This window comes from Bombina bombina, chromosome 7 (assembly GCF_027579735.1).
Source record: "Bombina bombina isolate aBomBom1 chromosome 7, aBomBom1.pri, whole genome shotgun sequence".
NCBI lineage: Eukaryota > Metazoa > Chordata > Amphibia > Anura > Bombinatoridae > Bombina > Bombina bombina.
This window is the reverse complement of record NC_069505.1, coordinates 510,046,809-510,064,140: the sequence shown is the minus strand read 5'-3', so window position 1 is coordinate 510,064,140 and position 17,332 is coordinate 510,046,809.

Here is a 17,332-nt window from a genome sequence, read left to right as displayed (position 1 = left end):
AGCCTAATTAGATATGCTTTTTAACAAAGGATATCAAGAGAATTAATCAAATTAGATAATAAAAGTCAATTGGAAAGTTGTTTAAAATTGAACGCTATTTCTAAATTATGAATGAAAAATTTTGGGTTTCATGTCCCTTTAAATAAATAAAAATAAAAATAAAAGGGTTTACTTTAAAAGGATGAAAAGGTCAAAACTGAAAATGTAATTTGCAATATACTTCAATTAGCAACAATTCTTCTAGTAAAAGTTATTACTGTTTTAACGGCATATGCACATATGCTACATGTGACTAGAGGATCAGGATTCAAAAAACATGCCTGCTCAGAGTGTGTGGTGTTTGTGTGTTATATGAGAGTGTGTGTGTGGTATATGAGAGGGTGTGTGTGGTGTGTGTGTTATATGAGAGTGTGTGTGGTATATGAGAGGGTGTGTGTGGTGTGTGTGTTATATGAGAGTGTGTGTGTGTGTTATATGAGAGTGTGTGTGTGGTGTGTGTGTTATATGACAGTGTGTGTGTTATATGAGAGTGTGTGTGTGGTGTGTGTGTTATATGAGAGTGTGTGTGTGTTATATGAGAGTGTGTGTGGTATATGAGAGTGTGTGTTATATGAGAGTGTGTGGTGTTTGTGTGTGTGTGTTATATGAGAGTGTGTGTGGTATATGAGAGGGTGTGTGTGGTGTGTGTGTTATATGAGAGTGTGTGTGGTATATGAGAGGGTGTGTGTGGTGTGTGTGTTATATGAGAGTGTGTGTGTGTTATATGAGAGTGTGTGTGGTATATGAGAGGGTGTGTGGTGTGTGTGTTATATGAGAGTGTGTGTGGTATATGAGAGGGTGTGTGTGGTGTGTGTGTGTTATATGAGAGTGTGTGTGTTATATGAGAGTGTGTGTGGTATATGAGAGGGTGTGTGTGGTGTGTGTGTGTTATATGAGAGTGTGTGTGTGTTATATGAGAGTGTGTGTGGTGTGTGAGTCATATGAGAGTGTGTGTGTGTTATATGAGAGTGTGTGTTATATGAGAGTGTGTGTTATATGAGAGTGTGTGTGTGTTGCATGAGAGTGTGTGTTATATGAGAGTGTGTGTGGTGTGTGAGTTATATGAGAGTGTGTGTGTTGTATGAGAGTGTGTGTTATATGAGAGTGTGTGTGTTATATGAGAGTGTGTGTGTGTTGCATGAGAGTGTGTGTTATATGAGAGTGTGTGTGTGTTGCATGAGAGTGTGTGTTATATGAGAGTGTGTGTGTTATATGAGAGTGTGTGTGTGTTGCATGAGAGTGTGTGTTATATGAGAGTGTGTGTGGTGTGTGAGTCATATGAGAGTGTGTGTGTGTGTTGTATGAGAGTGTGTGTGGTGTGTGTGTGTTATATGAGAGTGTGTGTGTGTTGCATGAGAGTGTGTGTTCTATGAGAGTGTGTGTGGTGTGTGTGTTATATGAGAGTGTGGTGTGCGTGTTATATGAGAGTATGTGTGTGTTGTATGAGAGTGTGTGTGTGTGGTCTGTGTTGTATGAGTGTGTGCGTGTTATATGAGTGTGTGTGTGTGTCATGTGGTGTGTGTGTTGTATGAGTGTGTGTGGTGTGTGTGTTATTTGAGTGTGTGTGTGTGTTGTATGAGTGTGTGTGGTGTGTGTGTTATTATGTTATATGAGAGTGTGTGTGTGTTATATGAGAGAGTGTGCGTGGTGTATGTGTTATATGAGAGAGTGTGTGTATGTGTGTTATATGAGAGTTTGTGTGGTGTGTGTGTGTTATATGAGTGTGTGTGTTATATGAGAGTGTGTGTGTTATATGAGTGTGTGTGTGTGTGTGGTGTGTGTGTTGTATGAGAGTGTGTGTGTATGCTATATGAGAGAGTGTGTGTTATATGAGTGTGTGTGTGTGTTGTATGAGAGTGTGTGTGTTATATGTGCATATGTGTGTATGCCACTGACAAACAGTAGTAACTTTTACTATGAGCATTTTTTGCCAATGGAAGTAGATTGCCAAAATGCTTCTTTTGGCAGTGATCACATATTAAAAATAAAGTCTACAAATCGGTTCACCCTGTTCATACGGCAACAAATTGTTGTGCTGAATTATCCTGATGTGTAATTAAAGGGTGTGCTGCCTCAATGAGGCATAGAATATTACATAGCCTATGTTATGTTCATGTTGTTATAGTTAAGAAATCATATATTTTTATGCCATTGTTTTCTAGGCTTCCCTGTGTTTGTTCTGTACTGCCATCTAGCGACCCTTTTTGGTAATGCTCCTGTTTTCTAGAATGTCTTACCCCTGACCTTATTATACATTTCCTTTATGTGTATTGCTCTGCCCTTGTAGTTTTATGATGTTTTCCTGTGTCATGGCTGCAGCTAACAGGCCTCATGTAACAAGCACTCATGTTAATTCATTGCAAGCTACGATCAGTATCATCTTTTGACCGCAAAATACTTTAACCATTCATTCATCTGCTGTATTCATTATCTGCTGTAACCTGATATTCAGAATAAAGCAACTTTGTGGATGAACAAAGTATTGGTGAGTTCAGCTATCTGACAAGGATTGTCTGCAGTGATTGTATCTTCTTATACAGGCCAGGCATAGAGGTCTCAGCAAGGGATAGATCATTATTACAACTATCTGAGTCAGAATAGTCAAAAGATGTATAGAATTCCTACAGCCTGCTATGTATATGTGTGTGTTTAATCTGCAATCAAGCTCAGGGTCATCCGCCATCTTGTGAAAGCACATGTCGCACAAGTTTACTGCACTTCATCTGAATGTTAAAAATTGTTTCTCTGAATTGAACTGTTACCCCACCTGTCTAAGCTGCTGTTTGTCTTCTTAAAGAGACAGCACCATTTTTTGCAAAACTTGAAAAAATGTCTAGACAAGGCTCTGAGCACTCTTTTATAGCCGAACCTACGCAGATGCATCATGCCTCTGAACCCACAGACGTACAGGGAGCAGATCCTGCAGATATTGCTGAACAGAGTGTAAGACCCAAACGTACAATAAAACCGACACATAAACTCAGAGAAAACTATGAATTCACTAGAGATGAGTACTCCAGCAATCTGTCAGACCTATGGGACAGAATTTCACAATGCATGTCAGTTTTGTCACACTTTAATGATCAACCAGACAAATTGAGAGACTCTATAGATCACCTATCTGCTGCATATGAACGCTACCAGCGGTTGTCTGCAAAATTCACAGCCTTCTTACAGGACTTTAATATAGAGGACTCTTCAGCAGAACTGACTAGGACTGATGCACTGGACCAACATAGAGATCTCTTAGTGCAAATGGCTAAAGAAAAGGCAGAGTTCCGCATTGCTCAACTGCAGGAGACCAGATCTCATAGATCCACATCAACTAAGCTCACTGCACGTTCTTCTAGATCCTCTCGCTCCAGAAGTACAACATTAAGCGACAAGCTAATAGAGGCCCGTGCTGATGCAGAATCAAAAAAAGTGCAAAGCTCTTTTATCAGAAGGGAAGCAGAAATGGAAGCAGAAATGGCTGCCCAGCAAGCAAAGGTGGATTCCCAAATAAAGGTTCTGCAAATGGAAAAGGAAGAAGCAGCAGCCCTAGCAAGGCTGAAAGTCCTTGAACAAGCAATGGGAGAAAGTACTAATTCAGATTGCCATATCCCAGCAGATCTGGAAGACCCAGTTGAACGCACTAGTAAATACGTGCTAAAGCATAATATTTGCAACGATACAGAGTCAGCTCCTGTGCCTACTACTAACACCATCGTTCTCAATCTCAACACAGAGACCTCTCAGCACCAAATGCCTGAGCCTCTTCAAATCCACAACACAAGTGCATCTAAGCAGCAAACCGCATCACCTCCCGCTGACAATAAGGTGACTTCCAGTGACAAGCCGCAGCTCAAGCCACAGCTAGCAGAAGCCTTAGAGACTACACCACAGTTGAATGCTCTTGCAACATCATTTTATCCTGGTAAACTTCACCCTTCTTCACCAAAGAACTTTCACACCCAAGGGGTTCCTCAAGTTACTTTGGCACCAAAGAGTGAGAGATCAGACTTGACTGACTTTGCCAGATACATGATACACCGTGAGCTCATTAACACAAGCCTCTCAAGGTTTGACGACTGTCCAGAGAGCTACAGGGCCTGGAGAGCAACCTTCAAGGCTGCTACCGCTGATCTCGACCTTACAACCAAGGAGGAACTTGATTTGCTCATAAAGTGGCTGGGGCCGGAATCTGCAGATCGTGTTAAAAGACTGAGAACAGTACATGTTGACCACCCAGATGCAGGCCTTGTTGCTGCATGGGCAAGACTTGAGCAAGCCTATGGTAGCTCTAAAGCCATAGAAAGCGCTCTGTTCAAGAGACTGCAAAACTTCCCAAAAATAGGAAACAAAGACTATCGCAAGCTCCAAGAATTAAGTGACCTCCTCATGGAGCTAGAGTTGGCAAAGACAGACCCACGTCTACCTGGACTAAGCTTTCTGGACACTGCTCATGGTGTCAATCCTGTGGTGTCTAAACTGCCATATAACCTGCAAGAGAAATGGGCACAACAGGGCTCAAGATACAAAAGAGACTATAACGTATCCTTTCCTCCATTTTCATACTTTTGCAGGTACATCAGCGATCAAGCCTGGATGAGAAACGATCCCAGCTTCAGCTTCTGCGAACACAACTTGCCTGCTTCATCATCCTTACCAACATCATCAAGGTATGATAACACGGCAGCTAAACGTAGATACTTTAATAGAGCAATATCTGTTAAAAGGACAGACATCTCATCACCCGTATCCTCTCCTGCAAACCAGAGTGACTCGGACGAGAGAGATAAAGACCCTAATCGTCAGTGCCCTATTCACAGGAAGCCTCACCCTCTTAAGAAATGTTGTGGGCTTAGGGCAAAGACTTTACAAGAGCGCAGGGAGATTCTCCAGAAACTTGGAGTATGCTATAGGTGTTGTGCTTCTTATGGTCACTTTGCTAAAGACTGTAAAGATGTTATAAAGTGCACAGAATGCAGTAGCGACAGACACGTTACAGCTATGCATCCTACTCCACTTCCAGACAACCCACAGCAGCTTACTGACTCCACCCCTGTCTCAATTCATGGCGGGGAGCAACAAAGTCGTGCTCCAGTCACAGCGAGTGTTTCCTCTGCGTGCACAGAAGTCTGTGGAGAAGGCTTAGACTACAAATGCTGTGCCAAGGTATGTCTAGTCAAGATTTACCCACAGGATCAACCTGAGAAAGTTGCTAGGATGTATGCTATAATAGATGAACAGAGCAACAGATCCCTGGTTAAGCCTAAATTCTTTGAGATCTTCGGCATAGAGGGTCATGCAACACTGTATACTCTCAGAACCTGTTCTGGTCGTATAGAGGCCTTTGGCAGAAGGGCCAATGGATTCATGGTCTCTCATATCAAAGGAAATTAAGGCATACCCCTACTAACATTAGTCGAGTGTGACCAGATACCAGGCGAAATGGAAGAGATTCCTACTCCAGAGGCTGCCTATCACCATCCTCACTTAAGGCACCTTGTTGATGAGATTCCGGCAATGGACATGAATGCTGAAATCTTGGTCCTGCTAGGAAGAGACATTCTCAGAGTACATAAAGTACGCGAGCAGTGCAATGGACATGACAATGCCCCTTATGCACAAAGACTTGATCTAGGCTGGGTGATAGTGGGCGATGTAAGCTTGAATAGTATGCGTATGTCATCTGAGATCCACTCCTTCAAAACTTACATATTAGAAAATGGACGTGCATCCCACTTCAAACAGTGCTCTCGCCATCATGAAGTAAGGGAGAAGCCTCCTGACATCATCCAAATACCTGATGTTACTCCTATCCTTTGTGATGACAATCCGGGTACCACAGTGTTTTGTATTACAAGTGATGACAACAAAATAGCCTTGTCAGTTGAAGACAGGAAATCATCTAAGCCCAAACAATGGCATTATGTTCCATCTGAAATTAATCCTGCAGATCATGCCACCAGGCCAGTGTCTGCAAGTGTCTTTGCAAATTCTTCTTGGTTAACAGGCCCTGAATTCCTGCTGGATCATCCAGAAGAAACCACAGCTGATGTCTTCAGTCTTCTAGAACCTGACAACGATCCAGAGATTCTTCCTGAAGTAAAAACCCTTGTCACCAGAACTGAACAAAGACTCGTCTTGGGCTGTCAACGCTTTGAACATTTCTCCAAGTGGACAAGGCTTGTACATACCATTGCAAGGTTAGTCCACATTGCACACTGCTTTCACACAAAGCCCACAGATGCTCACTGTCAAGATTGGCACGTGTGCCAAAGGTTTCTTTCTGCAAAGGATATTGCTGAAAGTGAACTGTTCATAATACGCAGTGTACAACAGGATGTCTTTGGCTCAGAAAGTAAATGTATCTGTGACAAGAGGGTCATTCCAAAAAACAGTCCTATAGCTAACCTGAACCCATTCTTTGACAATGATCATTCCGAGCCAGCTCCACCACTTCAAAAACTCCAAGAGTGCTGGTACCTGCCTTTCTTCGGAGTGTATCATCCACATAAGCCAAAACTAATAAGGGTAGTGTTCAACTCCGGTGGCCAAGCAAATAGCAAACGATGGGCAGTACTGTTCACTTGCATGAGTGTGCGTGCAGTACACATTGAAGTAATAGAATATATGGATTCCTCAAGTTTCATAAATGCTCTAAGGCGATTCCTTGCCATCAGAGGACCAGTCAAAACATTAAGATCTGACTGTGGAACTAATTTCGTTGGAGCCTGTCGAGAGCTACATCTCAACTCTAGGCCAATTCAAGACCTTTTAGCTGAAAAGGGCTGTACATGGATTTTCAATCCTCCTCATTCTTCCCATATGCGTGGCTCCTGGGAGAGAATGATAGGCATCACACGTAAAATACTGGACTCCATGCTTATGGACTTGAAATCCACAAGACTCACCCATGAGATTCTAACCACCTTCCTGGCAGAAGCATCTGCCATAATCAATTCAAGACCACTTGTTCCAGTTTCTGTAGATCTAGAGGCCCCAACTCTCCTTTCTCCAGCTACTCTCCTTACCCAGAAGCTTGGGTCTGTTCCTGTTCCCCCTGGAGACTTTTAAACAGGAAATCTGTGCTACAATCAGTGGAAGCGAGTTCAACACCTTGCCAACTGCTTCTGGAATCGCTGGAAGATGGAGTATCTCTCTACTCTGCAAGGATGCAGGAAATGGCAACGTCTGAACCCTAACATCAAGGTTGGAGATCTTGTTCTCCTCAAGGACCAGCAAGCTGAAAGAATCGAATGGCCCATGGGACTGATTGTAAAGAGCATTCCTAGTGATGATGGAAAGGTGCGTAAGGTGGAGGTGAAAGTTGCAAGACAAGGGACTATAAAAACTTTCATCAGACCGATCACGAAACTTATCTTGCTCTTGCCCCTTGGAGACTGAACTTACTTATGTATGCTGTTGGATTCTTCCTGTGACTTCAAGAAGGAAGAATCTTGAACTTTAATTGACACTACTTGAAGTTTATATTATAGTAGTTGCATTATATGTATGTTCTCCTTATATCTTTTAGGTCTTCAAGCCATCTCTGCAAATTACATTGTTATGCATAACTTCCATTATGATTTAAATAGTGACATTTATTATGCCAGACGGGGAGTGTGCTGCCTCAATGAGGCATAGAATATTACATAGCCTCTGTTATGTTCATGTTGTTATAGTTAAGAAATCATATATTTTTATGCCATTGTTTTCTAGGCTTCCCTGTGTTTGTTCTGTACTGCCATCTAGCGACCCTTTTTGGTAATGCTCCTGTTTTCTAGAATGTCTTACCCCTGACCTTATTATGCATTTCCTTTTTGTGTATTGCTCCGCCCTTGTAGTTTTATGATGTTTTCCTGTGTCATGGCTGCAGCTAACAGGCCTCATGTAACAAGCACTCATGTTAATTCATTGCAAGCTACGATCAGTATCATCTTTTGACCGCAAAATACTTTAACCATTCATTCATCTGCTGTATTCATTATCTGCTGTAACCTGATATTCAGAATAAAGCAACTTTGTGGATGAACAAAGTATTGGTGAGTTCAGCTATCTGACAAGGATTGTCTGCAGTGATTGTATCTTCTTATACAGGCCAGGCATAGAGGTCTCAGCAAGGGATAGATCATTATTACAACTATCTGAGTCATAATAAAGGGACATTATACACTCATTTTTTCTTTGCATAAATGTTTTGTAGATGATCTATTTATATAGCCCATAAAGTTTTTTTTTCTTAAGTGGATAGTTTTGCTAATTTTTAAATAACATTGCTCTGATTTTCAGACTCCTAACCAAGCCCCAAAGTTTTAGGAGAATACCGACGTATACCTAATCCAGCTTGCTTCTGTTTGTGTAAACGGGGGGGGGGGGGTGTCTGATATTTCCCAGTTGCAGTCAGTGTTCCACTAACCTCTCAAACAGAGCTAAACTGGAAGCTTCTATGTAAGTTTTTAAACAGTTTTATACTGGATTTTTATATCAGTATCTGTACATCTTAGTCTGTATAGTAGTGTTTATTACATGCAGTTATATGAAAATTGGTGCATACTGTCCCTTTAATCATCAATGTATGTTCCTCACGCAATACGGTTGCCAGCTGTCCACTATAAAAATACTAGACACTCTCTAGTTGACTGGGCACCATGATCTAAGGCAGGGTTTTTCAAAACAAGGGTCGAGAGTCGAGACCCATTACTGGGTCGCAACACCATGTTTACTGGGTCGCGACTTGTGTGTGTTTTGTAGCAGAGTGTGTGTGATGTGTAAGCTGTATGAGTGTGTGTGGTGTCTGTGTGTGTAGGAGAGTGTGTGTGGTGTGTGTTGTATAAGAGTGTGTGTGTGTTATATAAGAGTGTTTGTGTTGCATGAGTGTGTGTGGTATGTGTTGTTGTATGAGAGTGTGTGTGGAGTAGTGTGTTATATGAAAGTGTGTGTGGTGTATGTGATACATGAGAGTGTGTGTGTTGTATAAGAGTTTGTGTGGTGTGCGTGTGGTGTATAAGAGTTTGTGTGGTGTGCGTGTGGTGTATAAGAGTTTGTGGGGTGTGTGTGTTATATGAGAGTGTGTGTGATGTGTGTCTATTGCATTAAGAAATGATTAGTGTTAACTGAGAAACACGTAGTGATATACATTGTTTTTGATTGTTTTATATTTCATTTATCCGGGACAGCTTCTCAATGGTTCAGCCTGTCTACACAGCACATTCATATGTGCGCATTTATTTGTGAGTATCATACAATATTGTGTAGGGCAAAGATCGATCAGACATATTGCACTATTGAGCGCCCTCTTTTTTTGTTTCCATGAGAGTGTGCATGTGTTGTATGACAGTGTGTGTTATATGCACGTGTGTGTGTTGCATGAGTGTGTGTGCTGTATGAGAGTGAGCGTGGTGTGTGTATTGTATGAGAATGTTTGTGTGTGTGGTATGAGAGTGAGTGTGTGTGTTTGTGTTGTATAAGTGTGGGGTATGAGAGTGTGTGTGTGTTGTATAAGTGTGTGTTATATGAGAGTGTGTGTGGTGTGTGTGTGGTATGAGAGTGTGTGATATGCGTGTTGTATAAGTGTGTGTTGTATAACTGTGTGTGTGTTGTATGAGAGTGTGTGGTGTGTGTTATATTGTGTTATATGAGAGTGTGTGTGTTGCATGAGTGTGTGTTATATGAGAGTGTGTGTTATTTGAGAGTGTGTGTGTTATATGAGAGTGTGTGTGGTGTGTGTTTTGTATGAGAGTGTGCGTGTGTTATATGAGAGTGTGTTTGGTGTGTGTTTTGTATGAGAGAGTGTGTGTGTTGCATAAGTGTGTGTTATATGAGTGTGTGTGTGTGGTATGAGAGTGTGTGGTGTGTGTGTGTTGTATGTAAGTGTGTGTGTTTGTTATATGAGAGTGTGGTGTGTGTTTTGTATGAGAGAGAGTGTGTGTTATATGAGAGTGTGTTTGGTGTGTGTTTTGTATGAGAGAGTGTGTGTTATATGAGAGTGTGTTTGGTGTGTGTTTTGTATGAGAGAGTGTGTGTGTTATATGAGAGTGTGTTTGGTGTGTGTTTTGGATGAGAGAGTGTGTGTGTTGCATGAGTGTGTACTATATCAGAGAGTGTGTGTGTGGTATGAGCGTGTGTGGTGTGTGTGTTGTATATAAGTGTGTGTGTGTTTGTTATATGAGAGTGTCGTGTGTGTTTTGTATGAGAGTGTGTGTGTTGCATGAGTGTGTGTTATATGAGTGTGTGTGTGTGTGTGTGTGGTATGAGAGTGTGTGGTGTGTGTGTTGTATATTTGTGTGTGTGTGTTTGTTATATGAGAGTGTGGTGTGTGTTTTGTATGAGAGAGTGTGTGTGTTGCATGAGTGTGTGTTATATGAGAGTGTGTGTGTGTGGTATGAGAGTGTGTGGTGTGTGTGTTGTATATAAGTGTGTTTGTTATATGGGAGTGTGGTTTGTTTTGTATGAGAGTGTGTGTGTTGCATGAGTGTGTGTTATATGAGAGTGTGGTGTGTGTTTTGTATGAGAGTGTGTGTGTGTTGTATGAGTGTGTGTTATATGAGAGTGTGTGCGTGTTTTATATGAGTGTGTGTTATATGAGAGTGTGTTTGTGGTATGAGAGGCAGGCAATTGCAAGAGCACTGAGAGTCTTTATTCAGTGGAACACAGACAGGTGCTGTGTATGAGACCTCTCAAAAATGATACCCAAAAGACTCCCTTGCCCCCCCCCCCCCCTTAACAATTCTAATAATTAAACCTACAGTTTAGAAGTGTTGTTGGAGATCTTCTTTAGGATCAGGAACCCTTCCCTGCTAATCAGTTACCAACTTGACACAGACACCAGAGAATACAATGTAACACAGCTCTGTATTGGGGTACTGTTCTCTGCTTAGCCTTGGCTACGAGGGGACCACCACAAGATTCTCCGGCGCTTCGGGGACCAGAAACAACTCACACAGACACAGGGAATGTTTCTTACTAGTTCCGTTTTTTATTAGTATACACAGCAGTTATACAGCAGTCTCACATCACATGAGGCTACAGGAAATGCAGTTAGAGGAAGTAACAGAAAATGCCCATAGACGTCTGTCTGAGAAACATGGTAAAGGAAGTTGTGGGTGCTGTCGCTGTATTACAGACAATCATATGAGTTTCACACTACCCTTATGTGTCGGTTACAAGTTACCCAATAACATAATATACCCATCACTCTGTTTATTCTAGTACAAGGGAAGTTTATATAGCATAGGCATATACATTAACCAACATACATTATTATGTATCCTGTAAGTTATACATCAATATGTTTGCTGGTCAGCAGTTAAGGGGGGAGGGAAACATAACTAAGAGAGGGGAGTGGAGGAGGTGTCACTGAATAGGCAGGCTGTATAGCTAAACCCTGAACGGCTTTATCAGAGTAGAAAAAAAAGTCACAAGTTGTCATAAAATGGAGTCAGCAATGTTAAGGTAAATACAGTAGATTTGCATAATAAACAAATGCATGATAAAAATACAATACAATAGCACTTTGTCTAAACTTTAAATGAGTAAAAAAAAATTCTGACAAATTTTAAAGTTATGTCTATTTCCACTCCCCCTGTATCATGTGACAGCTATCAGCCAATCACAAATGGATACATGAATATTTTTGTGAACTCTTGCACATGCTCAGTAGGAGCTGGTGACTCAAAAAGTGTAAATATAAAAAGATCACATTTTAAAATTGCTGCTCTATCTGAATCATTAAAGTTTTATTTTGACTTGAGTGTCCCTTTAACCCCTTAGTGACCAGACCATTTTTCAGTTTTCTTACTGCTGTAATTTTCCTCTTACTCATTTACAGAATAATATTTATGTATTTTATGTGCTCATTAATTGTTTACACTGTATTTGTCTATATATTTGTAATATTGTATTATGCAAAATCATTTTTAAATATTCTGTTCGTTTTGTGCCTCTCGGATTGTGCATTTCTCTGATGTCACGATTACTCATTATTTATCGTTATTCCATTGGTGGCATTGGTGGGAGTGTCAATACACACCTCCTTTAAAGAGGATTGCACCATCCGAGCCTATCACTCTTGAGAAAGTCCCTACGTTGCTGGGACGAAACGCTATAGCCCCGCCCACTTTTTTAGCCAATTGATCCTGTGAGGCCGCCCTTAGTTCCGAGTCTGCAGCTAGGAACTGTGTGGTTTGAGCGCCTAGGATCTCTTCAATTTCATATTACTATATGTTGTGTTATTATTGCACATGTAGTTGGTAGCTTATCACCCTCTCAGTTTTGCAAAACACTCTATATCTTGGAAACGGATTTTTCATTTGATCCTCTGCCAGCCTGGATTCTGGCGTTCGTGGGATTAACACAGCAGTACATCTGTTTTCCTGGAGCTGTCCTGGTGACACACACGCCGAGGGGATAAGTTATATGGTGTATATAATACACGATACGCTGTTTTATCTTGTACATCTTGTGAGTTGCCATTTGTCTGTGTGAATTTTATTAAAACTTTCTATACTCTGCATTTGAGTCTGCGCTCCTCTCCTCTGTCTTTTAGATCTTTTGTTGAAGAAATAGCAATGCACATGAGTGAGCCAAGCACGAGGCATCTATGTGCAGCCACAAATCAGCAGCTACTGAGCCTATCTAGATATGCTTTTCAGCAAAGGATATCAAGACTATGAAGCAAATTAGATAATAGAAGTAAATTAGAAAACTGTTTAAAATGGCATACTCTTTCAAAATCATGAAAGAAAAAAATCGTGTTTCATGTCCCTTTAAGTCTGTCAGTATAAAAATAAAAGTTTTTTTTTGTTTTGGTTTTATATATATATATATATATATATATATATATATATATATTTATATATTTATGCACGGTAGTATCCCCACTTACCTCCCTGACCCCCCTAAGCAGCTCTCTAACCCTCCCCCCTCTAATTGTTAGGCGCCATCTTAGGTACTGGCAGCTGTCTGCCAGTACCCAGTTTCCAGTAAAATTGAGCTAAATAAAAAAAATTAAAAAACTCAACCTGTTTTTTTCCATAGTGTAGCTGCCCCCCCCCTCAATACCCTACCCTTCTCCCCCCTCCCAGATCCCCTTCTCAAATCGTATTACCCTCTCCCTCCACTTATATGTTCCATAGTGTAGCGGTCCCACATGCTCCTGCCCCATCACACATGCGCGCTCCTGCCCCCCTCGCACTTCCGCACGCACTCCCGGACCTCACACCGGAACTTCGCCAGCGATGGGCCACCCACCCGCCTCCCTGCTATCCCTCCCATGCCATCAACGATCAGCACCATCGCTGGCCGATGCAGAGGGCCACAGAGTGGCTCTCTCTGCATCGGATGCTTAAAAAAGGGTATTGCAGGATGCCTCAATATCCAGGCATCCTTGCAATAACCTGAAAGCGGCTGGAAGTGCCTTGAAAACCCTGAGGACGTCAGGGACATACAGGGAACGTCCTTGTTCATTAAACACCAGTCTTTGTAGGACGTACCGTGTATGTCATTGGTCGTTAAGGGGTTATTAGCAGGCTAAGCTAAGTTACGTGTAATGCATTGCATTTATAATATCTTACACGTAGGGTTACCACCTCGGTCATGTTTTCCTGGACACGTATGAGTTATGCATGCTACATGACCTCAGCTGGGTTAGCCCCCCCCCTAAATTATAATTTTAAAACAAACTTCATTCAGTTTGTTAGATCTTTGTTAGATCAGGTTTGATCAATTATTGTTTTAGTTAGATCCAGCATAAAATGTGCGATATTGACTGAAATTTTGATTTGAGGGGCCTGCCCCCCTAATTTTATAAGAAACCACAAAAAAAACTAAAAACTTCTGTGTGAATAAAATGCCAAAAAACCTCCAAATCTGTTAGGTCTGACTAAAAGCAACAGGTAAAACAATCTAAGCAAAAAAAGAGGTTAGCGCTAGAAAGCTTATTCTATTCCCAGTTAAAATATATTTAATACAAATAAAAATACATACAATTAGTTAAAACAGGAAGCATCCATATAAACAGTGAACATGTTATGATATTTAGTACATATAAAACATGGTATCGTCCAATAAAAATACAGAGTAACTACTTGATGAGATATATAATTAATAAAGAACACTGTTCTTAAACTCCCTGTTACAGTGTAGCAAATTACCGTTATTTTCCATCACGGTTTCTTGATCACATGACACTAGAGGACCAATCACTGGTCCGGTTATCCGGCCAATGGCAATGTGTGTTGATCCAAATTCAAATCTTAGTTGTTGTGTTATATTGTTAGAAGAATATAAAGGAACCTTCCATTTGGCCGAAAGTGCATATCCCTAATGCGGAAATATATTACTTATGCTTGTACCAAGTATCTGGGACTATTCCACTTCTGTATAATCTTGTCAGTGTCAACACAAGATACGGGTTGATGACCAGGAAGGCAATATAACAGCTGGATACGTGACTTGGATGTACAGTTGTGTCTTCTTTATACGGCTTACTCGGGAATAGTTGCAAGGATCTCTATGTCCCTTATCCCATCCCGCCTTAATCTTACTCTGTTCGCAGTCGTTTTAACAACACTGCACGAATCCTTCAGCAGCTTCTGCGCGTTTCAGCCCTCAGGCCCTTCCTGGTCATCAAGGAATAAACAGAAGTTGAATAGTCCCAGATACTTGCTACAAGCAAAAGTAATATATTTCCGCATTAAGGATACACACTTTCGGCCAAATCGAAGGTTACTTTATATTCTTCTAACAATATAACCCCCCTAATTTTATACATAATATCTCTGTAATTATGTTAGCTCTAACAAAACAAGTAGCTGATCATACCTAACAAATATCTATCAAATTAAATAAAGTTGTGTCTAATTTTTTGATAAGGGGGGGGGGGCTGATGACGGGTTAGACTCTTCTCCAAATAATTGTTAAAGGGACACTAAACCCAATTTTTTTCTTTCATGATTCAGATAGAGCAGCAATTATAACCAACTTTCTAATTTACTCCTAATATCAAATTTTCTTCGTTCTCTTGCTATCTTTATTTAAAAAGCAGGAATGTAAAGCTTAGGAGCCGACCCATTTTAGGTACAGCACCCTGGCTAGGGATTGCTTATTGGTGACTACATTCAGCCAACCAATAAGCAAGCGTAACCCAGGTTCTGAACCAAAAATGGGCCGGCTCCTAATCTTTATATTCCTGCTTTTTAAATAAAGATAGCAAGAGAACGAAGAAGAAAAAAATGATAATAGGAGTAAATTAGAACATTGTTTAAAATTACTGCTCTATCTGAATTATGAAAGAAAAATTTGGAATTTAGTATCCCTTTAATACTGTTCATTGTATGCTAGATCTAATGGAAACAACAATTGATCAAATCTGATCTAACAAAGATCTAACCAACTGAATGAAGTTTGTTTTAAAATTTTAATTTGAGGGGGGCTATCCTGACTGATAATAAGTTACAAAATTATTGAGCACAAAAATAAGAGCCATGACTGCACCAAACCCACACAATTCCACCTTAAAATGTGGGAAATTGGATGATCAATGAAAATGAGAGGAATATTTAAAAAGTGAGAGGAAGCAGATTAAATGATGTCTTGATAAAGCCCATGAAGCGGTGAAACGCGTTGACGTATCTACATTTAATAGCTGAAAATCATCTTCTCTAACCCTGAGGAGTTTACAAGGTGAACAAAGGGCAAGAGGAAAAGTATCAATTTTGCAACGGCCGTTGCTACATTGTATTCAGCTAATAATTGGATCCTATTACAACTCTCAGCAAAACAGTGATGTCACGAGTCACATGTGATCCCTCGATGCCGATCAAGCAATGCACAGATGACTGTGAACCTGAACTTAACACATTGGGAATACACCAATGAGGTCTTGGTTTGTACCAGATTTCCAGGTTAAATTACAACTAACGAAAGCTTCAGTTGAGCCTCAGAGAGAAAATATGCTGTAAAGGAGCTAAGAAGCGTAAACCTGATGAGAATCGAAACAAAGCACAGCCGGTAAGCTACCTGTATTTCTCTAAGTGCTTCCACGCATTGTTGTTCACATTGACAATACTGAATGAAAGTATTCCTCTACTTTATTTTTATCCTTGCACACAAGCTACTAAACCAAGTAGAACTTTCATTTGAATTGAAACGTGGATTAGCCTAACTCTCAATTTCTATCCATTCAAATCGAGACTCTGTATATATACGTCACTCACTGGATGTCTCTATTGATTCCAGTGTTTAGATTATGGCATCATCGGCTTCACCTAACCAACAGCCCATGCGCAATATGGGCAGACCAAATGCGCATGCGCTACACAACGAAACAGTCTGCTAATTATATTCATCCAAACAGCCACAGATTGGATGATGAAGACAACGATAGTACAGCCCATATTAGTGGGTTGGCTTGAATGACGTCAGGATGAAAAATATAAACTTAATTTTTAACCCATTAGTGACCACAGCACTTTTCCATTTGTTGACCGTTTGGGACCAGGGCTATTTTTACATTTCTGTGGTGTTTATGTTTAGCTGTAATTTTCCTCTTACTCATTTACATATTATATACTGCTTTTCTCGCCATTAAATGGACTTTCTAAAGATACCATTATTTTCATCATATCTTATAAATTACTATAAAAAATATATAAAATATGATGAATAAAAATGGAGATAAACACACTTTTTCTAACTTTGACCTCCAAAATCTGTTACACATCTACAACCACCAAAAAACAACCATGCTAAATAGTTTCTAAATTTTGTCCTGAGTTTAAAAATACCCAATGTTTATATGCCCCTTGCTTTTTTTGCAAGTTATAGGGCAATAAGTACAAGTAGCACTTTTTTTTTAGTGGACAACCCAAAGTATTGATCTAGGCCCATTTTGGTATATTTCATGCCACCATTTCACCGCCAAATGCTATCAAATAAAAAAAATGGTTCCCAAACTTTAGGTTTCTCAATTAAATTATTTACAAACAGCTTGTGCAATTGTGGAACAAATGGTTGTCAATGCTTCTTTGGGATCCCCTTTCTTGAGAAATAGCAGACATTTATGGATTTGGCATTACTTTTTGGTAATTAGAAGGCCGCTAAATGCCGCTGCGCAGCACACGTGTATTATGCCCAGCAGTGAAGGGGTTTATTAGGCAGCTTGTAGGGAGCTTGTAGGGTTAAATTTAGCGTTAGTGTAGTTTAGTAGACAACCCAAAGTATTGATCTAGGCCCATTTTGGTATATTTCATGCCACCATTTCACCGTCAAATGCGATCAAATAAAAAAAATCGTTAACTTTTTCACA